A 24537-nucleotide genomic window follows, 5' to 3' on the forward strand; every position below is an offset into this window, starting at 1 on the left:
AGCTAGATTCCCCAGGACCCTGAAGGTTGGAGGAGTGAGAGGAGCCACACTTGGTCCTAGCACTGTAGAGGCAGAGACAAGTTCCCTGGTGTTCAGCGGCCAGCCCGGCCTCCTTGATATGTTCCAGGCTAGTGAGAAACCCTGTCTCAAAAATCAAAGTAGACTGGTTTTGTAGTTTTATTTTACTATTTTATTGTGTTCTTCTATCTCTGACTCCCTTCCAACCCTTATTACATCCCAATCCCTTCCAACCCCACACTAGGTAGGACAGAAAGAAAGAAGGTTAGAGGGGAAAGGGTGTGTAGACCTCTTTAGACTACTTCCTGCTTACTAAGAGTATTGGGTTCCCTGGTGGCAAGTCCAATCTCCAACAGCAATCCAGCAACAAACACCAAAACACCACAGGGAATGCAGCAACAGGGGCGGCAGCAGCAGCAGGGGCAGCAGCAGCTGCCACAGACCCTCTCAGGGCTCTCCCATTTATACTCTCTCCAGAGTCCCCAGAATTAAACTACCTGAAGCTGGCACAACCACGTCCCTGCTAGTGCATGAGGCAAATCATAATCACTGGCTATGAAGCAGCCTCTTATCCCACAGCTGGGGTTAAAACAAAAACATAGTCACATAACGTGAGTTTTTAAAGAAACCAAAGTTCTTGCTGCCTTTCCCCATTTTAGTCTAAAAAAAAAGACATTTTCTCTAATATTAATAAATTATATAAAAAACATTATGAGAACTGTCAAGTAAGAGTTAACAGTGTCCAGTCTGTATGTATTTGGTAGCCTTGGAGAAAGTACTCTCCAAGTACTATCTATCCCTTTCTGATTGGGCCCAAAGTTTTGCACTTTCTTGCATTTAACACCATTAAAACACCTTTTTAGACCCTAAACCATTTTCTTAACAACTTAAGCTTAACTGTGAGACTATAACTATCTAGCCTTCAACTTCATCAGAGACCTGAGGAGGATAAACATTACCTGAGAAAACAGGAAGTACAGAGCAAGCAGCTTCCAAACTACAGAAATGTCAGAGTCTGCTGGCTGCCTGGAGAGTCACCCAAGGTTCTTCTGTATCCTTGGAACACCTGTCTTCAGCCTGCAGGCCCAGAATATCTGACAGACTTATCAGTGAAGCAGGAATTTTGAAGGACTGGACTACCTTGTCTCTGCAAATTGGGCAGTCGACTTCCCCGCGTCCTGCTTATCCACAGTTTGGACAGACTGCTGTCAGCAGTAGAGGAAGGGCAGTTTTTTCTTCAGTGTCTAGCTTTGCCACATTTGAAGCAACTATACATGGAGGTTCTTCAACGTCCATTCTTTGAGGGAGATTGGGGGTGCCGCCAGGAGCAGATGTATCTGTCAGAAAAGCTGTTTAGTATTATAAACGTTGTAAATGCCTTATTCTGTAGATCTCTGAAGAGTTCGAAGACCACCTGCCTATTCAGTATATCCAAATAGACAGACATCGCTTGACTTTAGCTGTTTACTACCTGCTGAACTTTGAAGGCATATACAAGAGGCAAAATTAAGCTTGCTTTTGGAATTAAACTGGTACCTAGAAATGCTACAAGTAGGATTGTTTATAGGTGGCTAACTAGTAACTTGCATCTCTAACTATCCTAAACGGTTTGCAACAGTAGCTTTCATAAGGATAGAGCTTTGCATTGCATTTTCAAAAGAGTTGCATCTGCACAATCTGTTAAACCTTCACAAAATAACCTTAAACTTCAGTCATATACAATCGTCCATACCAAGTTAAATATTTGAGACTAGTAGATTCAATAATCCACCTTTTATTCTATCATCTCACACCCCCCTTTTATGATTCCCTTTCTCCCTCCTTCCCCCTAACACTAGATAGGAGAGAAAGAAGGAGAGAGGGGAAACAGAGAAAGGAAGTGATCCCTCATTCTAATCTCTTCGACTTTGTTTCCTCCCTGACCATGATCAATAACAACTTACAACCAACTCCCCTAAACAACAAGCATCCAGAACCCACCAAATGACCAAAACCCACCCATCCCACCCCTTGAGAACGGGGGGCATTGTGTTCTTAAAATTTCCTGCTATCTCGGAGTGACGGCATCTTTTGGGGACTCTAAGAAAATTGGGATATTGGCCAAGACCTGGGAGAGCTGGCTGTATTATTTGCTGCCCAGTCTCTGTGGGATAGGAAAGTGCAGGGCCTAACTGAAGTCCTGGCTAGAACAATCTGGGAGGCTGGGTCACCTGAGCTACCTGTTTTGAAGTTGACCTAGATGCAGATTTTTGAGACCTCAGTAACTGAGGCCATCTGTGAGGCTGGATCACCTGAGCTACTTGCTTTGTTGTTCTTTGTTGGTTTATTTGCTTTTTGGAGAGATGGCTCAGGTGTCTGCTCTTCCAGAGGTCATGAGTTCAATTCCCAGCAACCACATGGTGGCTCACAACCATCTGTAAAGAGATCCGATGCCCTCTTCTGGTGTATCTGAAGACAGCTACAGTGTACTTATATATAATAAGTAAAAAATCTTAAAAAAAAAAAAAAAGAATTCAAGATAATATACGTTTCTGTATCAACACATTTAGGGAATGTGTACTGTACACAACTTAGCTAAAGATGATTCTGTATGTTTGAGCAGATGAAAGGTATCTATCAACTTGTAAGCCCATTTGGACTGTCTATCCAAACTGTACTAGCAATCTCCATCCATGCCGTATGAGAGGATGGTATGCAGTAAAAAATCATGAGGACTCTGTGGCCCACAAGACATATTGGCTATGCAGACACATTCATGTCTCAGCTAGTAGGAGGTCTTCCCGGGTCTAATCTAATCATTACAGGGTTTGATGGTGTCTTAGGGTATCCATTGCTGTGAAGAGACACCGTGACCAGGGCAACTCTAATAAAGGACAACATTTCATTGGGGTTGGCTTACAGTTTCACAGGTTCAGTCCATTATCATCATGGCAGGAAGCATGGCAGTGTGCTGGCACAATGCTGGAGAAGAAACTGAGGGTTCTACATCTTGATCCAAGGGTAGCCAGAAGAACGTTGTCTTTCGAGGCCAGCCTGGAGGAGAGTCTGGATCACACTGGCCAGACTTGAGCATATATGAGGCCTCGAAGTCCCACCTCCACAATGACTCACATCCTCTAACAAGGTTACACCTCCTTTTTTTTTTCTTTTCTTTTTTTCAGAGCTGGGGACCAAACCCAGGGCCTTGCACTTGCTAGACAAGCGCTCTAACATTGAGCCAAATCCCCAACCCCAAGGTTACACCTCCTAATAGTGCCACTTACCATGGGCCAAGCATATTCAAACCACCACAGATGGTAACCGTATTTTTTTCATTTCCTGTAGACACAAACAAATGGCATCCCCATCCCAAAACCATTGCAGGCTTTGACTCTGATGTCAGCACATCCTTATAGTATTTAAGTTGCTCTAATTCCATAGTTTTTATTTTTTATAACCCAGTGTCTCTCGGCTGCTATTGTTCCTTTTTTATTAACATTAAGAAAGTTTAACATTAATAAAGTAGTATTTAGTTTTCCCTTTTTTAAATTTTTTTGAGTACTGTTTAGTTTTCCTGTTTTAAAAAAATTTTTTTTCAGAGCTGAGGACTGAACCCAGGGTCTAACTAGTGCCTAGCAAGTGCTCTACCACTGAGCTAAATCCACAACCCCTTCCTTTTTGTTTATTAAGCATATCTTTTTTTTTTCTTTTCTTTTTTTCGGAGCTGGGGACCGAACCCAGGGCCTTGCGCTTACTAGGCAAGCGCTCTTCCACTGAGCCAAATCCCCAACCCTAAGCATATCTTTTAAAGTGCAATCAGATCTTTCTACAACTGCTTGTCTGTAGGATTGTGCGGTATACATGTAATGTGCTTTTATTGTAATATGCAAAGAATTGCTTCACCTTACTGGAGACATATGCAGGGACACTGTCAGTATTAATTTGTACAGGTATCCCTATAAAAGTCATTACTTCCAGTAAATGTGTAATTACAGAATCAGCCTTCTCAGAACTCAAAGTGGTTGCCCACTGACACCTAGAATATGTATCAATGGTATGGTATACATAGTTTCCCAAATTCTTCCCAATGAAACACATCCATCTGCCAGATTTCATTTCTTTTGGTATCCCTAGGGTTACTACAGTGGGTAATGGAGTTTGGTTACACAAAGATCAAGTAGGATACTTTCTTACAATTCCCTTCACTTGTTGCCAAGTGATAGAAATTTTTTTCTTTAAATCTTTACTATTAACATGGTGGCTTTTTTTCTCATTCATGAAAATTTGAGGCCTCTGATACATTTTCTATTAATAAAGTAGTCAATAATTTCCTCATTCCCTTGTGCCAATGGTTCTGGAAAACCTGTATGAGACCGAGTATGAGTAATTTATAATAGATAGCTTCAATTTCTTTTTGCCTGTTGCAGTTGCATAAATAACAAGGCTAATTCTCAGTTATCAGGAGTAAATTCAGCAGTTTCTATATGCAAAACAACTCTTTGCGCATATTGAGAGTCAATGATTGTATTAAGAGGAAAATCTAATCATATCATAAGAATTACATACAACTCTGATGTTTGAACTGAAGTATATGGGCTTTGAATTACTTGCCTCATTTTGTCTAACTTATAAGTTTACCACTCCCAACTTATTTGTATCAGTGTATAATGTAGGTGCTTCAGGAATTGGTGCTTCCTTTACAGTAGGTGGGAGAATCCAATTATTTTTTTATAAACATAAAATGCTTGGTTTTTAGATACTTGCTATCAATTTCTCCCAAGTAGTTACTGAAAACTCTTTAACAATCTTCATTTACCTATAATGACATAATATAGGCAGAGGTATGCCAATTTTTGGCTGTATCTATTCCTGACAACTGACTTAATCTTATTCTACCTTTTACAATAAATTCAGAAACCTTTTTATATACTTCTTTTAATTTTTTACTTTGTTTATTTGTTAAGAAAATCTATTCCATAGTATTATCTTCCCTTTGCATTAATGAGTCCAGTAGGAGAATGCGTTGAAGGCAAAATAACCAAAATGTATTCAAGTTTAGGGTCAATTCAATCTACATATGTGTCTTGCAGTCTCTGTTATACCAGAGTTATCTCTCTCTATGCTTCAACTGCTAACCATCTTGGAGTGTTTCAGTCTGAATCTCCTCGTGGCATTTGAAACAAATTACTTAACCCCTGAATGATGAACCCAATTGTAGGCTTCAGCCAATTAATATCACTCATCAATTGTTGAAAATCATTAGCAGTTTATAAATTATCTTCATAAGTCTGTACCTTTTGTGATCAAATGTGTTTGTTGACTTATTTTAGAACCTAAATAGTTAATAGACTCTCCTCTTTGTACTTTTTCAGAAGTAATCTGTAACCCACAGCATGGGGGAATGTTTCGTGTTTCCTTAGACATCTTCTCTAAAGTATTTGCATCAGAATCAGACAACAAAATATCATCCATGTAATGATAAGTAACAGATTCAGGAAATTGCTTACGGATTATTTCTAGTGGTTGTTGCACAAAACATTAATGTAAAGGTGGACTATTTAACATTCTCTGTGGAAGCACTTTCCAGTAAATCTCTGTTTTTAAAAAAGACTTATTTTATTTATATAAGTACACTGTAGCTGTCTTCAGGCACACCAAAAGAGGGTATTGGATCCCATTACAGATGGTTGTGAGCCACCATGTGGTTGCTGGGACTTGAACTCAGAACCTCTGGAGGAGCAGCCAGTGCTCCTAACATCTGAGCCATCTCTCCAGTCCCCAGTGATATCTCTTTATTGGACCACTGTTGTTACAAGTAGGTGCAAAAAAAGCAAACTTTTTTCTATTATGCTCATGCAAAGTGATTGTGGAAAAGCAATCTTTTAAATCAATTACTACTATAGCCCATGCCTTAGGTAATAAGGTAAAGGAATTCCAGGCTGTAACAAACCCATTGATTGACTTACTCTATTAATCGCGATTAAATCTGTTAATATTATCTATTTTCCTGATTTCCTTTTTTATAACAGACACAGGGGAACTCTATGGACTGGTAGACTCTCCTATATGTTGAGCCTCCAGCTGTTCTTGTACCAGTTGTTCAAGTGCCTCCAATTTTTCCTTAGGTAAGGGCCACGGATCTACCCACACAGGTTTGTCAGTCATTTTAGGGATAGGGCTGTTGGTATTTCAGCCATGGCCCTCCTTATAAATTTGAAAACTCAAATTTGGAAATTCAATCCCTGTGATGTCCTGTGTTTGGATAATGAGTGCAGCTTGTGATTGTTTCTTAAGATTTATTTATTCATTTCATGTATGAGTACACTGTAGCTATCTTCAGATGCACCAGAAGAGGACATCAGATCCTATTACAGATGGTTGTGTGCCACCATGTGGTTACTGGGAATTGAACTCAGGACCTCTGGAAGGGCAATCAGTGTTCTTAACCGCTGAGCCATCATTCTAACCCTTGTAATTGCTTTTGATGACACATCAATACCTTCATGAGCTGTCTCTGGTATTATACGAATATTAATTTGAGTACCCCAAAAAGGGGTCTTTTAAAAAATCCCTTTCTCATAAATTTATAGGTATGTCAGCCACATAAGGTCTTAAGGTCCATCTCTTTACCCTTCTAGTCACACTCATTAAACCCACTGGATACTTTGTTTTATCTGAGATATTGTCCCAATTCTAGAAACTGCATATAAACCTTCTGAAGTGGTGTTTTAGTTAGGGTTTCATTGATGTGAACAGACACCATGACCAAGGTAAGTCTTATAAAGGACAACATTTAATTGGGGCTGGCTTACAGGTTCAGAGGTTCAGTCCATTATCATCAAGGCAGGAACATGGCAACATCCAGACAGGCAGCATGGTGCTGGAGGAGCTGAGTGTTCTACATCTTGATCCAAAGGCAGCCAAAAAGGAGACTTGCTTCTAGGAGCCAGCCAGCAGGAGAGTCTCTCTTCTGCATTGGGTGGAGCTTAAGCATTTGCCTACAGTCACATCAGCCCCTTCTACCAAACCTTCTATCTACACCATTCACTTGCAGTTTTAATTTTGCTCTCTGATCATTAACCACTGTTTGCCAGAACACATTTTTCCAGTCCTCCCAACCCCTTCCTTCTTTCCACTGGATCAGCTTTGTCTTTAATGTAGGGAAACAATAGCAGCTGAGCAAAACTATCAGCTGCATTGATCTCTCTCTCTCTCTCTCTCTCTCTCTCTCTCTCTCTCTCTCTCTCTCTCTCCCCTATAATTTTAATTTCTTCCTTGCAATTCCAGCCTATAATACCAGGATGCAAAATGAATCCTTGGGATCCCAAGGCAAAGGGTCATAAACACCAGTGGTTATTTTGTAACACTGAACTTTGGGGGACAGGGATGCAACCAGAGAGTCTCATCCTCAGCAAAATAAGCCAGATTCTAATGTTTTCTGTGTGACTCCTACGTTCATATAAATGCACAGAACCATCTATGCATCTATGGCATGGCAGTGGAAGAGAACTTGGCTGGGGGCATGAAGGGGGGCTAACAGGAGGGGGAAGACAGGGGAGGGATGGGACGGTGTGGGCAACTTGTATAAAAATGTCTTATAACATCTATACCATTGGGGTTCAGTGGTTAAGAGCACCTACTGCGGGGTTGGGGATTTAGCTCAGTGGTAGAGCACTTGCCTAGCAAGCGCAAGGCCCTGGGTTCAGTTCCCAGCTCTGAAAAAAAGAAAAAAAAAAGAGCACCTACTGCTCTTCCAGAGGTCCTGAGTTCAATTCCCAGCAACCACATGGTGGCTCACAACCATCTGTAATGGGATCCGATGCCCTCTTCTTGTGTGTCTAAAGACAGTGACAGTGTACTCACATACCTATATATAGTGAATGAATAAATAAATAAATAAATAAATAAATAAATAAATAAATAAATAAATGTACTATCTAACTGCCATGAATAGACACCAAAAGGAAATGTTCACAAGGAAGAGTCAAAGGGTACAGAGAAAGAACATGAAGTGGAACAAAAACTATAAGAATAACGGACTTGGGGTGCAGACAGACCCAAGATGCCAAAAGGCACCACTCCCCCCACCCTACTCCTCACTGCCTTGCTTCCTCAGTATTGGAACTCTGTTAGGTTTGCTTTCTCCCTCCTTGTGTAATTGTAAAGATGGCCACTAGCCACTCTGAATGTGCACCCCCAACCCCCAGCTAGTGATTCCACCCATGATGCTGGGGTAGAAGATGTCCCAAGGAAGACTGAATGACCTGGCTCCAGCAATGGGCAGGAAATCATGCACCCACCCCTGCCAATCTGAGCTCCGTATGAACTACCAAGTAAAAGCATGTGAATTAAAAAGCAAGGCCTTCATACCAGGCTGGCTCTGTTCTCATTCACAGCCAAGCTCCCCAGTCTGTTAGTCAGAAGTTAGTCTCCACGGACCAGCCGGGCAATGGTGTCATACCCCTTTAGTCCAAGAACTCAAGTGGCAGAAGCAGGTGGGTCTCTGTGAGATTGAGACCAGCCTGGTTCACAAAGCAAGTTCCAGGTCAGGGACAGCAAGGGCTGTTACATAGAGAAATCCTGTCTCATAAACAAACAAACAAACAAATTCCATGGACCAGCAATTTGCTGTCTAGCAGGCAGCCCTAAGGCCCACCCACCCCCTGATGTAGCTCCTCGGGTCATATTGTATCTTCCCCCGTTACTCAAAGCTCCAGTCATTACTAAGCAGTAAGGATCTATTAGCAATGGTTCTCAGTCTTCCTAACGCTGCAACCCTTTAACACAGTTCCTCATCCTGTGGTGACTCCAAACCACAAACATTGTTTCCTTGCTACTTTGTTACCGTAATTTAGCTACTGTTACGAACCATAGTGTAGATATCTGATATGCTACCCCTGTGAAAGGGTGGTTCCATCCTTCTGAAGGGGTGGCAACCCACAAGTTGAGAACCACTGGACTATAGTGTAGCTTCATTCCCCCCGAGGTTTGCAACCCTTGCCTTCCCTCAGACAGATATCACTGGCAAGTCCCCAGAAATGACAACTCCAGAGTCCTCTGGCTATGGCCGCCCCAGGTTGTATGAATTGCATTTGCGCAAGATTAGCTCATTGCACCAGGTGTCTGGATCATAGGTCTGCATCTACCAGAGGAAGTGGCGATGTTCCATCTGCGCAGAAAAGACCCTATTGGCTAACAAGGGCCTGCCAACAGCACCAGAGATAAAGGCACAACTGCTCCAAGCTAAGAACTTAAGGCCCGGACTTTAGACTGGTGGCAACACCAGAGTAACCTAGTTATTGCCTTATAAGGAATTCTAATTGCCGTGAGGCATGGCACGCCAGCACTGCAAAGCCAGGGGAGAGACAGCCTGGCAGGCATCTGGCCATCACCCCTACTGACAGCCACCTTCACCAAATCCCAAGGGGTGCTTCTCTGTAAAGTGACATAAGAGGCCATGGGGAGCAGGCTCCACCCTCTTGTATGTACCCTTGTCATGTCTTTTCCTCTGTGTTAGCTGCTTTGGGAGCAAACTCAAGTGAAAGAACATTTTTTTATTTTTAAGATTGATTGTGTGCTTGTGTGCATGTGTGGTGGTGGTGGTGGTGGTGTCTGTGTGTGTGTGTGTGTGTGTGTGTGTGTGTGTGTGTGTGTGCGCACGTGTGTGTGTGTAGGCAAAAAGAGGGCATCAGAGCTCCTGAGCTGGTGTTACAGGCATTTGGAGTTGCAGGCAGCTCTGAGTCTCCTGACATAGGTGTTTGGAACGAAAGTCAGGTCCTCTGCAAAGCAGCAGAGAATCCTAAAAGCTCAACCATCTCTCCAGCCCCGTGCCCACAAATGAAAGCACTGGTGGCCATACTTATCCATTCTAATTCCAGATTTCGCCAAGCTCTCCAGGAAGCTGTGGAGGGTTCTGCCTGGTCTCTGATAATGAGGAAGTAAAAGGTTTCCATTAGAACCTCAGGCGCCGATTTAAAAAGCCACATGCTGTCCCCTCTGAGCCTTTTTTCAGGCCCAGGATGCTCAATGGCCTTTAGTGACTCTGGGTGTCCTTGAAGGTGTGAGAAGTGCGCTGGGTGCCTGTGTTGCTGCTATAGCTGAACCTAGGGCATTTACTTCCCCAAGCACTGCTCCATACAACACCTGATACAACACATTACATCACCTAAACCCACAGAAAATGCATATCTGTAAGCTCTCTTTAAGAAAGAAAACTGGTTGGGATACCTGGCCACAGTCACAAAACTGGCAGCTAACTGGAGGGTCCTAGGACCCACAGTCCCTTTTGGTTGGGGGAAGTTCTCCTGAGTTCCCGACCCCATGCACAGCTTTCTCCTGTAGCATAGCATCTGCTGAGGTATAACCCTCTGATGGGCAGTTCTAATAACTTGGAATGTGCCCAGAATGTTCCCTGTTACCAAGTTTGTTTCCAAACCCAAGCTGGCTGCAAACCTCAGATCCAGAATTTTACTTGTTCTCTGAGTGCTAGAACAGCATTCACAGTCACACACACACACACACACACACACACAAACACACACACATGCATACACACATATACACATACATACACATACACACACATACATACACATACACACACATACATACACATACACACACACACATACACACACACACACACACACACACACACACACACACATACACACACACACATTTTTGATCGCCACTGGAATTAAAAGACTCATTCAAATAAAAACTCGCTGGCTCCCCAGGTGTCCTCATTTGGTCTGTTTTGAGATAAACGCCATGAGCTACCATAAGCTGGGGGAGGGAACGGTTTATGTGGCTTCCACGTGACAATCCATCATTGAGAGCCACCGAAGCAGGAGTTCAAGGGGGAGGGAGGGCACTTGGTGGTGGCTTGAGTAGGAAATGTCCCCATAGGTGCTAGTGTTTGTAGACATGATTCCCAGTTGGGGGCTGTTAGGGAGGTCTCCGTGGTGTAGCCTTGCTGGAGGAACCAGGGACAAGGCTTCCAGCTCCCGTAGCCTCGGCCCACATCCAGGTTGCTCTCTGACTGGGCTTGGGTTTGAGGACGCAAGTGCTCAGCTTCCTGCTCCTGCTGACAGTGCCTGTGCCTTCTGCTTCACCTCCCTGTCAAGGAGAATTCATATCTCTCTAGAACCGTGAGTCCAAATAAACTCTTCCATAATCACTGTTGGCTACGGTATTTTATTATAGCAACAGAAGGCAGAACAGTGCTCACTGGCTTGCCCAGATACCTCTCTCACATAGACAGACCCAACCACCCTGGGGCGGTACTGCTAAAAGGAGGCTGGGCCTTCCCTGAGCCATTAGCAATCAAGAAAATGCACCCCAGACGAGCCCATGGGTCTGAGGGAGGCAGCGCCTCAGTCGAGAGTCCTTCCTCTCAGGCATGTCCTGCTGACAGCCGAGATCAGCCAGCACACCATGTTATTCCCACAACTTCTGTCCAGGTTCTGCAGAAAATCCCATTTTTTTTCCATTTATTTTTTCTTCCTTTTTTTATTGAATATTTTTTATTTACATTTCAAATGTTATCCCCTTTCCTGGTTTCCCATCCATAAACCCCCTATCCCATCCCCTCTCCCCCTTTTTCTATGAGGATTCCCCCTCCCCAACTATCCCCCTTCCCCCCCCCCCACCCTGACATTCCCCTATACTGGGGGGGTCCAGCCTTGGCAGGACCAAGGGCTTCTCCTCCCATTGGTGCCCAACAAGGCCATCCTCTGCTACATATGCAGCTGGAGCCATGGGTCTGTCCATGTATATAGTCTTTAGGTAGTAGTGGTTTAGTCCCTGGGAGCTCTGGTTGGTTGGTATTGTTGTTCTTATGGGGTTGCAAACCCTTCAGCTCCTTCAATCCTTTCTCTAACTCCTCCAATGGGAATCCTGTTCTCAGTCCAATGGTTGGCTGCGAGCATTCGCCTCTGTATTTGTCAGGCTCTGGCAGAGCTTCTCAGGAGACAGCTGTATCAGGCTCCTGTCAGCATGCACTTGGCATCAGCCATAGTGTCTGGGTTTGGTGGCTGTATGTATGTGGGCTGGATCCCCAGGTGGGGCAGGCTCCGAATGGTCATTCCTTCAGTCTCTGCTCTAAACTTTGTCTCCGTATTTCCTCAGAAAATCCTAATTTTAATAGCCGCAGAGCATGATCTTGCAGCCCTGAGAGCAGAGACAGTTCATTTGTGGCCAATATGCCCCATTTCTCCTCGTTGGTTTTGACTGTCACAGCTGACTGTGTGACCTCACGTAGCAGATGCCAAGGAGGGTGGATCTTATGAACAAGGTAAGCTCCAGCTTGCAGCTTGGCAGGACACGGTCCTGACCTGCTCTCCGTGTTCCGCCTCCCTGCTCACCCTGTGGGCTTTGCCCTCAGGGAGTTTCTGAAAGGCTTTCCTTTCACTTCTGTGATGCAGGGCATTGTACCAGGGCCTCCTGTATTATAGCCCGCAGAAGCTCTGCCCCTGAGCTAAACCCTCAATGTGCCTTACTGTGTCTGTTCTTTTGAGAAGTGAAAGCTTTTCCAAGAACCCAAAGGAAATCTCTAAGGCCCATCATGACAAGGACAGTGGGATCACCAGGTTAACCGTAGTAACTAATTACCAAAGCAGATGCCAAGGAGTTACCTGCTCTGGTCTGCAATCTTCTACCTTAGCGCCTGGGGGTTCATCAGGGTAGGGACAGGCCAGGTCAAAGCAGGACAGAACCCTTCAGAGTTCTGGTAGCTCCTACCTACCCCAGCTCCTCCCTGCAGCTGGATCCCTTCTCTGTTCATGCTCAAACCGCCCCTCAGGTGTTCCACTAGCCTGGAACGGTCCGGTAAACCCCTTTGACAGATAAACCCTAGGGGCGTTTCAAGTCTTGATAATTCTTAAAGGAAGCCAGTATCTCTTCGAAGTCTGACCTCATTCTTCATTGTGTCAGTCTCTCGGCAGGACACCCATGACTGACAGCTCATGTTGTCTGTCCTCTTCCAGTGGGGGAAGATACAAAGGGTTTCATTCATCTCTGCTGAGGTCAGAGAAACTAACTGGACGCCAGGTGTGACGGCTCCAATTTGTAATCCTTGAAGGTCGAGTTAGGAAGGCGGTCATGAGTTCCAGGCTACCCCAACAGACAACAGTGCGTTCCACGCTACCTGGACAGCCTGGGCTACAGTCTGAGACTCACTTAACAATGGTGAACACACTAAATAATTTATACGTGCCTGTCCTTTTTCCCATGTGGTGATTAAAGAGACCAAGATATCCCAGGTGCTCGAAGGTACCTCTTTATGCTGCAGGGGCCCCAGCTCTGAATGCCTGTGTACACCGAATGGCCAGACTATAGCACCTACTACTAAGAGGGAACATTCACATGGCTTCACCAAAAAGGGTTCAGCAAATCCTTGTTTTTGGTTTTTTGTTTTTTTTTTCTATTCTTTTTTTTTTCGGAGCTGGGGACCGAACCCAGGGCCTTGCGCTTGCTAGGCAAGTGCTCTACCACTGAGCCAAATCCCCAACCCCAAATCCTTGGTTTTAAACAAGTTTCTTTTACACAGCTCCATAAGTTGATGTCCTTATACAGGCAAAGGCAGGTACAGGATAGAACGAGGCCTGCCATTGGATGAGAAGGAAGGATGGGCGGGAGAAAAGTTTTAGAGAGGCAGAGGAGGCAGGAGCGAGAGAAAGCAGCTGAGACAACATGGCGGCAGATGTTAGGATTCTTCTCTGCGCACAGACACAGGTTGTTAGGACTGTCCTTAAGGGATGGGTGTGTACAGGATTTTGTATTGTCTAGATAGGCAAAGTATTTCTTATCAACTGGATCAGAGGATATTGTGCGGCATGCTCTTTCATGTGATGACTTAATTGAGTTCAAGAGACTGTGTGGTGGCAGGATGCACCGGCCCACCACAGAATTGAGATGTGTATTCTTGCGGTGGAAACCAGCCAAGAGAGCTGTGAGTGAGGGTGGGCGGCCTGACGGGGTGCCGCGTTAGAACAGCTTTCGGGCAGCGGGTTGGAAAGTACTGGGGTCAGTATGGAGTCTCCGAGATAAATTAGCGCTAATTCCAATGGCCCGCTGGAGCCGGAAGTAGCGAGAGCGCCACCACCAGGGTACGTGCGGGAACCGGTTCTGCCATTTTTTTAATTTTTTTTTTTTTTTTTTTTTTTTAAATTTTTACCGCAAAAAAGCTCTCCACCCACGCCCATTCTGGAGAAAGCCGATCTTATCCCAGTGTGAGGTTCGGTCCCTCCCCCAAATTGCTGTCGGTTTTTGTTTGTTTGGTTGGTTGGTTTTGTCTTTTGTTTCTATTTTCAACACAGAGTTTCTCTGTGTAACAGCCCTGGCTGTCTTGGAACTCCTCAAACTCACAGAGATCTGCCTGCCTCTGCCTCCCAAGTGCTGGGGGGTTAAAGGCGTGCGCCCACACTGCCCGCTCATGTTTTTAACATACTGAGTTAAAATATAATTTCTCTGCCAGGCATGGCAGCGTGTGCCTGTAATCTCAGCACCTGGAAGCAAACGGCAGGAGAATCGGAAGTTCAGAGACATCTTTGTCTAAATGGTGAATTCTAGGTCAACCCTCGATGAGTAAAACCTTGCCTCTCACATACACAAACACACATTTTTAAATCGTCCACTGAAGACAAATATCTTGTTTGTTACGCTGTAGCCCTGACCTCTCCCCAGGCGTGATTCCTTCATAACCACCAGGCTCCCCAGCCTGAATGACTGCGGTGGGGGGAGGGGAGTGTCGAGAAAAGAGCAAAGGCTCGCCTGTCTTTGTACCTGTGTACCTAGACTTCACATGTAGATTGTTGTCTTTATGTAGGTGAGGGCTGGCACAAGATAAGGCAAGGCCTGTGATTGGGCAGTGAATAAGTAAGGCGGGCACAGAGTTTTGAAGGGAGGAGAGAGAAGAAAGAAGGAGAAGAACCAAGAGGGAGAGAAAGACCACCCAGATCTGGGTGGTCTTAAAGGGCCGCAGGTAGCTATGAATATTTCACAAGGGATGATTTCTATAGGACAATTTGTCTTTTCTTTTTTTTTTCTTTCTTTCTTTCTTTTTTTTTTTTTTTTGAGCTGGGGACCCGAACCCAGGGCCTTGTGCTTGCTAGGCAAGCGCTCTACCACTGAGCTAAATCCCCAACCCCGCAATTTGTCTTTTCTAAGTGGTCAGTTTACATCATTATCAGTTGGTTGTGAGTTTATTGTGAGGACGGAATGAGAATGTACTGATATAAATCTGACTGATAAATTACAAGCTTATTGAGTTTTGATTTTAACGGGTTACTGGGAGTTATGACTATCACCATGGGAGACAGATGCTGGGGATGTGAGCAGAGGCCATAGCAAGAGAGTTGCAAGAGGGCGGCTGGCCAGGCTCAGAGAGTAGCTGGAGGAGGCAGCAAGGAAAGGAGCTTGGGAGCTTAGTGGTCCAGACGCTTTGCTGATTGAGATGAAAACACCCTGCAGATGCCATGTGGCCCTACGGTGATGGCACTAGCGTGGGTTAGCAGATTCTTTTAAAAAATTTACCGTGGGGCTGGAGAGATGGCTCAGCGGTTAAGAGCACCCGACTGCTCTTCCAGAGGTCCTGAGTTCAATTCCCAGCCAACCACATGGTGGCTCACAACCATCTGTAAAGAGATCTGATGCCCTCTTCTGGTGTATCTGAAGACAGCTACAGTGTACTTATATATAATAAATAAATAAATCTTTAAAAAAAAAAAAAAAATTTACCGTTATGGGGTCCCCCCTGTTGGTCCCCAGGGGGATTACCGTTACATTCACACAGAGGCCATGCAGACTTCAACAAGAGGCCAGGTACACCCGTGCCCACCTGTAATCCCACTGTTTGAGGCGGGAGGATCCCAGACCTTAGCACAATCGACACCGTGATGTCATCACGTGAGGATCATCCAGGGGGTAAAACTCAGCACGTAGACAGCACCACTTGCCAAAACTAAAACAAAGGCCTAATCCACCAACGTCCATAGCTCTGGGAAAGCCTCTAAATGTTCTAACCTTGCTTTTTGGCTTCTGTAGTTCTGCTTCTGACTAACGTTTCTGCTCGCTGTAGCACTGGAACGCTAAGCTCCCAATCTCCGTCAACAGTTCCAGGTCGGCCTGAGCTGCAGATATAAATTCCTATTTTCCGAAGAGTACACATGGAGGGAACCTTGGCTCCAGCCGCATGTATAGCAGAGGACAGCCTTGTCTGGCATCAATAGGAGGAGAAGCCCTTGGTCCTGTGAAGGCTTGTTTCCCCAGTGTAGGGGAACGCCAGGGCGTTGAGGTGGGAGTGGGTGGGTGGGAGTGGGAGCATCTTCATAGAAGGAGGGAGAGGAGAGGGGGATGGGAGGGGGAGAAAGGGGATAACATTTGAAATGTAAATACATAAAATAACCAATAAAAAATTAAAAATAAATAAAAATAAAAAACTCCCATCTCAAAACACCAACAACAATAATGGAAACAATCTTAAAGGAAGGAAGGAAGGAAGGAAGGAAGGAAGGAAGGAAGGAAGGAAGGAAGGAAAAAGCCACCAATGAGATCATAGGATTGGAAGGTAGTGTTGTTTATTATTTACCAGGGACGAAAGGCATTGCTGGTTTTTAAAAACTTACTTTTGTTTTGGTTTTTGGTTGTTGTTTTTCGAGTTGGGTTCTGGTTTGGTTTTGAGATAAGGTCTCATGTACCTGACTCTGGCCTGGAATATAGTGGAGGACTTGTGATCTTCTCTCTTGCTTCCAACTCTGGGAGGCTAGGATTATAGTACACAGCATTGGTTTCAGATTTTTGGGTTCGTTTGGCTTGTTTCTGGTGCTTTGAGACAAGTTTTGTACGAGGCTGGCCTCAAATTTACTTTGAGCCACCATGGGGTTGCTGGGATTTGAACTCCTTTCCTCTGGAAGAACAGTCGGTGCCCTTTATTGCGGAGCCATCAGTCCCCTCCGTCCTCACCTTTTTTTTTTTTCGGAGCTGGGCACCGAACCCAGGGCCTTGCGCTTGCTAGGCAAGCGCTCTACCACTGAGCTAAATCCCCAACTCCGGTCCTCACCTTCTAATCTCTTCTGGGATTTCTGGCTTATGCCAGTGTGGCATCCGGGGATCAAACTGAGCTTACTAGGTTTGTGTTTTTCCCCATGGAGGCACCTCTCCAGGCCCCCCACAAGCATTTCCGGATGAGAGGCCAGCCCCCGTCTCTGTGAAGGGCAGGCCTTCCCTCCCCTGTGTCTGCCCCGCTCAGAAGTTGCTATCTCTCTCTGGGGCCTGAAAGTAGGAGGAAGGGAGAGATAAGGGGCAGAACTGACGTCACCGGCTCACAAAGCTGCCTTGTCTCTCTGCTTCAACAGATCTGCCCCTCACTGAACTTCCTGCGTGATGGTGGGGAAGCCCCTTGCAAAAATGCTGCCGTGAGACGGGAAGTGCATAGCACTCCAAAACAGAACCTAAATGATAGAGCATCAGACAGCAGCCTATGCGGGAAGACAATGAAATTTACAAGACTTCTACGAAAGACTTCTAGCTCAAGTCCTTGCAGCTGGGAGAATCGGAGTTGGCCCCTCAGAAGTGCCTAGGGACCGGAGAGATGGTTGTGAGCATGCGTGGATGACTTCAGGAGCCGGACTGCAGGTCTGGGAGGCATCTTGTCTTAGTGCCCGATTTTCCCCTTACCTCACTCGTATATAAACTTGTCATTTAACGGAAATCATACTCTCTTCTTTCCTTTGTTAGTACTGTGGGTGAGCGTGAGTGTGGGTGCTTGTGTGGAGATCCAGGACAACTTTTGGGAGTCGATTCTCTTACCATGTAAGTTCTGGGGACTAAACTCAGGAACCAGAGTGGGGTTGCACAAGCGCTTTCACCCACTGAAACACATTGATGCCCTTGCCCCCTTTTTGAGTTAGGGTCTCACTGCAGCCCGCGGTGGTCTCAAACTTGTTATTTAGTCAACAGTGGCTTTGAACCCTCATCCTCCTGTCTCCTCTCAGCCGCTCGGATTGAAGGTATGCGCCACCATGTTCAGTTATGGAGAGCGCAGCGGAGGTCAGGTTGGCCCCTCCTGCTCTGTGGTGCCTCAGAACCTTCCCATGCAGTGAGGCAGGGAGCCCTAACCAACCCCTGCTAGGAGCGAACATGGTATGTTAGGGTTAAGTCTACAGCATGCACCTCCAAATTAGGCAGCTAGTCATTATGAGTACTTAAGTCACAACTTAAAATCATAGTCAGGCATGGTGGTGGTTCTTTTGTCTAATCCCAGCACTTGAGATTGAATGAGGACCGTCCCAAGCTTGAGACCAGCTTGGCTAGCTACAGGAGACCCTTTCTCAAAAAGCAAAAATGGAGGAAGGGGGGTGGCTCACACCTTTAATCCCCACACTAGAGAGGTAGAGGCAGGTGGGTCTCTTGAGTTTGAATCCAGCCTGGTCTACATAATGAATTCCTAAACAGCTAGGGTTACTGTAGAGAGACTCTGTCTCAGACAGACAGACAGACAGACAGACAGATAGATAGATATAATTAGGGTTGGAAACATATCTCAGTGAGTTCAAACCTAAGACCTGAGTTTGAGTCCCAGGACTCACATGGTGGGAGAAGAGAGCTGACTCCTGAAAGTTGACCTCTGACCTACATACACAACACACACACACACACACACACACACACACAAATCATAAAAATAAAACATTGAAAAGTATATTATATACATGTATGAAGCGTCAGAATGAACCCTTTGTTTCCCACAATTAATAAATACTAGCCGATTTCTTACTCCTAAATTAAGCTCATTAAAAATAGCTTCAGGGTTTGAGGTGCATACACACTGGCTGGCACTCCTCCGTGAAAAAGCAGAGTCTCTTTCAAGCTCCAAGGCAGGGTCAGAGGTCGTGAGCCTACCCTGGGGCAGTCCGAGGTCCCCCAGGTCAAGTTGGGACCTGACTAAGATCACAGTTGCTGAAGGTCAGAGAGCTAAGTGAGAGGAAGCTGGGGGCAAAGGTCAAACGTAGCCACTACGTCTCACACCGAGGAAAGAGAAGTGAAGACAGCATCACATTATCCACAGCAGCAGGAGGTGTCGGTGATCCCAAGGGGGTGAGCTGTGGAAGACAAATGAACCCCAAAAGTCTGCAGAGGGGCCACAAGGATGACTGGGACAAGCTCTGTAGAGGTTTGAACCCTCAGTCCAGGGTGAAGGGGTTGGGGGAGCTCCTGAGCCACTAGAGGGGGTTTGTTATTATGCCAAGAATGTGGAACGCCTCCCTTTCTACTCCTGGTAAAGTGTCACCCGCCCTTCACCTAAGTGAGTGAGCTAGGTGAGTTCCCCTCTGTGATGGACTAGCCTTCCCAGAATGCCTCTGGTCCCCCCTGAGAGCTCAGAGGGTGCTGTGCAGGATCCTGTCCTCTGAGTCTTAGAGACTCAAAACTGCAAAACCATTTTAACATCAACCGAAACAGAAAGGTCACCGGCGTTTCGTTTTTCCCCCGTTTTTTTGAGGCAGAGTATCAGTATTCAGCTCAAGCTGCCTTCACTGTGTTGTCTGCAACTCCAGGTCCTCCTGCGTTAGCTTCCCAAATGCTGGGGACATAGGCACCATTGTCTACCAGGGGGGAAAAAGCAGCTGAAAAGTTGGTACATCACTTCTGTAATCTTAACTGCAGAGGTAGAGGCCAGAGGTTCAGGAGCGCAAGGTCATCCTCAACTGTAGGGAGAATTTTGGTTTCTTTAAAAACAAAACAAAAAAACCAATATGTTATGTGATATATAACTTGCCCCAAGGAACCCGACATCCCCAATCATCAGGGAGCAGCCTAAACCCCCTTCTCCTCTAACCTTATTTCTCTCCAACCTACCGTTGGGTTTTTGGAATAAAAGTTGGTAGGTAGAAGTGTAAGAATCTAATAAAATAGAAAAAAAAAAAGTCAAAACTCAACTATACTATGTAGGGAGTTCAAGACTAGCTTTGTCCACTTGAACTTGAGACTCTCAAAAAACCTCATGAGGGCTGGAGAGATGGTTTTATCGGTGGAGAGCACTTGCTGCTCATTGCTCTATAGACTGGGGTTCGGATCCCATCACCTATAAAACTGGACGTCTGCCTCTAATGTCAGCTCTGAGGGATTTTATACCTTCTGGTATACCTTAGAGGGCCACGTACATATAAATAAACCCTTCTTTAAAAAACACGCAGAAAGAACGTTTCCAAATCACCAGGTATTCGGAGTTATTCATTCAACTCTTGGACTAGGACAAGGACTCAGAAAATTGCATCAGGATGGTAGGCTCAGAACCCATGAGCAGCCGCTGTCCTGGGGGCAGGACGATTCAGAATCAGAAAAGGGTTTGAGTTGCCTAGCAACCGCAAGGCCCTGGGTTCGGTCCCCAGCTCCGAAAAAAGAAAGAAAGAAAAAAAAAAAAAAGAAAGAAAAGAAAAGGGTTTGAGTAATTTTATTTGTTTGTTTATTTATTGAGACGTGATCTCCTAGGTAGCTCAGGTTGGCCTAGAACTCAGGATCTCCCTGCCTCATCCTTCCGCAGCTTGGGTTTTAGTAGTCTGCCAAGCTGCCTGTCTCAGAATCTGCATTTCTAACCACCTCGAAGGTGTTCTGCGCCTCCTGACCGCATTCGTGAGATGCGCTCTGCAGCGCTTGTCAGCTGCCTACCACCGACCCTACCCTCGGGTAACAGGAATTCGGTACTGAGGTTGGGGTTTTGGCTGAGTGAGACCCGGCACTTGCTAAGGCAGGTGGATGGGAGGGGAAGTTATCTGTTCACAACCTCAGACGCCTGGAACGGAGCCTCGGGGTTCGCTGCCAGCACGTCCGGCGCTGCTGGCCTCGGGCTCTGGGCTCCACAGCCCCTCGGCCGCCGAGCCAGCGCGCTGCACATCGTGACTCGCTGCTCTCTCCCTGCGGTGCCGGTGGCCTGGGGTGGCGATGGCCTGGGATGGGATGGCGGTAGCCTGGGGTGCCGGTGGCCTGGGGTGGAGCTGTAGGGTGTTGCGGTCTGACCTGGGACCCTACGCCCAATGAGAGTGGCCGCGCAGCCGGGACGACAGCGGACTCGCAGCACCTGCCGGAGCGGGGCGGGGCGTCGTCCTCCACAGGACCCGCCCCGGACCCGCCCTCCCGGCCGCCCCGTCGGGAAACCCACGAGCAGCTCGGCCGCGGCAGCGGTGGCGGCGGAGGCGGCGGCGGCGGCTCTGCCTCGGCGCGGTAGGTAAGCAGCAGCGGGGCGCGACCCCGTGGAGCCCTCGGACCTGGCAACCGAGTGCTCCTCCGGGACTCCCTTCCCGTGGTCCCCCTCACCCGGTCCCCAGCAGTGCGATGAAGGGGCCGAGCCAGACTCATCCCCCACGCCTTCGCTCTGCCCCCGCGCGGTGACATCTAGCGCCTCCCTCGGTGGGACCCCTTCACCCTTGCGGTTGAGAAGTTGAGGGACGTACGGAAAGCTCCGAACTCCCTCTTCCCCTCGCGCTCGCCCTGGCGCCTACTGTGTGCCTCCCCAGATTGGACCACCTCGTGTACTCAAGCATTGGGACTCCTTCCTGCCATATCACCCCGGGGCAGAAGGGACAAATTAGGAGAAGCCTCGTTGGGGGGAGGGGGGGCGCTCAGAGCCCTTGCCTGATTGATCTCCCCTTAGATGCTTGGCGCTTTGGAGGAGTGGGGAACGGAGTTCTGTGGTATTGTGTAGAGTGCGTGACTGTGACTGTCACCAACTTCCTGATTCTACCCCCTCGTGATGACAGAAAGGAGAATCCTCCTGCTACTCGCCCAAGAGCCAGAGACTCCAGACCACTGCAGAGAGGGCTCGCCTGCTTGTGTGGTCACTGCTGTTAGCTTGCCTCAAAGCTCAAAGGAACCCCGTTTTGAGCAGTAATTTCCACAGTGGTCCCAGGGAGAGCTGAAGGGCTGCACTCTGAGCTCATCCCTGCAATGGCTGAGGTTAAAACAGACACGCCAAAGAGCCTCCAGGGCTACGTTCGCTTCACCACAGGTGTGTGTGTGTATTACATAGGCCCTGCCCTCCTCCTGACAGGACGGCTGCTTCGTCAGAGAAAAGCTAAGAAGGATGAGATAGGCAAATTCATACGATGACTAGATCAAGGTTTTGAAATGCCCTTCAAACTGTCCAAGGGCAGCCTGCATCACCACAGGCGTATCCCAGCTCCGTGTCCTCGCCCACGCCATGTGCTTTAAGGAACCCAGAGGTGGGGATACTGGGACCCACAGTGAAACCGTGAAGGAGACTAGCTGCTGAGTAATTAATTACTGCCCACAGCTGGCACTGCCTGCAGCACACAGGAGAGCCCATCGAAAGGGAGGCCCCGTGGGTGCCAGGTGCCCTCTGGGATCAGAACTGTCTTCATCCAGGTTCAAGTGGGAGAAACCCGGACACGAGATTTAACCATAGGCCGAGTCCTGTTTGCACTGCAGAGAGCAGAAGTCGGACTTGGGAGGGGCCCGGTCCTCAGCCGAGAGCTGTTCCTAGGGAAGGCTGTGTTGTATAATGAAGGCTGCAGGTGGCTGACTCAGCCCTGCCACTAATGTAACTGCAGAACCTCTGGCCACATCACGTAACCACTCCTGGGCGGGGAGCAAATGAGGAGGTGCAAGGAGCTTTAGGGACCAACTGAACGTAAGACGTGTCGTGGCTTTGGACCGTCGAGCCTGCGTGTGAGTTCAGCCTCCGGTCTTGCCTAGCTGTGGGCACATGGTAGAGCCTCCCTGAGCTCCAGTTCTGGGAGTTGGGTGTGTAACTCAGTTGGCAGTGTTTGCCTAGTGTGCATAAGGCTCTGGGTGGTGGTGGGCACAGTGGTGGCACGTGCCTGTCCCGCCAGCAATTGGGAAATGGAAGCAGGAGGACCCAAAGTTCAAGGTCATTCTTGGCTATCTGGCGAGTTTGAGGCCAGCCTGGGCTATATGAGACTCTGTCTCAAAGCCAAAGCCAAGACCAAACAAAACAGAAAATATAACTTGGGTAAGGCTTTTGTTTGTTTGTTTGTTTCATTCCATTTCTGTGTTTTGAAACAGTGTCTCTCGACATAGCCCTGGCTGGCCTAGAACTCACTCTGTAGACCAGGCTAGCCTCGAACTTACTCTGCAGACTAGGCTGAGTTCCTGCTCACAGAGATCCTCCTGCTTCCTTCCCCCAAGTGCTGGGACTGAAGGAGTCAATACAGCCTGACTGCTCCAGAGCGTGAGGCAGGATTGCTTTAGCCCAGGCATCTAAGGTGACCCTGGGTGACATGTGGTGCAGCCACCATAGTCTGAGTCTGTGTAGCCAATGCTTTTCTTGAAAAACCAAATGGAAGATAGTATTGCCCTAAACATCCCCCGGGGTCTGATGGACATATCCCAACACCTCCAGCTGTGGAAGCGAGGCTAAGTACCCCGTGTTTCGTACCAGAGGAACCAGTAATGGCTGCGCCAGAGCTTAGGTGAACTTGACTCATCAGATAGCCTCGGCCTTTCTTCTGGAAAGGCCCAAAGTGTCCGTTCCCAGTGGACGGGACGTGTGAGGATTTGAATCAGCAAGAGGTCGTGTGCAGGGCAGTGCCTGTCTCTTGTGTATCTCAATGCTGTAATTGTGCTGGGAAAAGGCCTGTGTGGTAAACAAGAACGGGTTCAACCCAGGGAGAAATGGGCTTTGAGAAGGATTCCGCTGCCACCTGAGAGCTCTGTGGCATCAGGTTATTCTCCAGTACCCAGCCCAGGCTGGTCCTGAGTCCTAGGGAGAGATGAAGAGGAAACTCCATCCTCAGCCTAACTAAGCTCTGCATCTGAAGGCAAACAAAGGACAGATAGGAGGTGAGTACACACACACCACACGTGCACACAAACACTCCACACATGAACACCCCACACTCATACACACACATGTGCAAACACATATTCACAGACCACACATACACACATGTACACTACACACACACACACACAGACACACCACAAATGCATGCACACACTACCCATACTCACACACACGTGTACACGCATGCACACACCACATATACATGTATACTACATACACCACATATACACGTGCATACCACACACACCACACATATATGCACACCATCATACACTGCACCCCACACAGATACATACTATCCACATACATACTACCCACACACACATACATACTACACATGCACACATATATACTACCTATACATCCATACTACACACAAACATACTATACACACACACATCTATACCATACACACACACTACTTACACATACATACTATACACACACAGATTAAGCACACACACTACCCACACACACATACTACCTCCCCCACACACATTCTACCCACAGTACATACCCACACACACATACTACACATACACATACTACACACACATACTACCCACACATATATATTACTTCCTATACATACATACCACACACATACATACTACCCACACACATACTATCTCCCACACATACATAACACACACACTACCCACACACACACACTACCCCACATATATACCACACACATACACTACCCCACACACATACAT

The 24537-nt window shown here is 46.9% G+C and overlaps 1 protein-coding gene across 3 annotated transcripts in view; it reads left to right on the forward strand.

Moving 5' to 3' along the window:
- Positions 1–21163: 21163 nt before the first annotated feature.
- The window catches only part of Galnt6 (polypeptide N-acetylgalactosaminyltransferase 6), a 38436-nt gene continuing 35062 nt past the window's right edge, over positions 21164–24537 (forward strand). The window contains exon 1 of one of the 3 annotated variants that reach the window (XM_032885169.1): positions 21164–21220. The gene's annotated coding sequence lies outside the window, so the exon portion shown is untranslated. Of the gene's footprint in view, positions 21221–21757; positions 22001–24537 lie in introns of those variants that run through there. The other 2 variants (XM_032885171.1, XM_032885177.1) reach the window with 2 other exon arrangements.

Source organism: Rattus rattus, chromosome 1, assembly GCF_011064425.1.
Source record: "Rattus rattus isolate New Zealand chromosome 1, Rrattus_CSIRO_v1, whole genome shotgun sequence".
Taxonomy (NCBI): domain Eukaryota; kingdom Metazoa; phylum Chordata; class Mammalia; order Rodentia; family Muridae; genus Rattus; species Rattus rattus.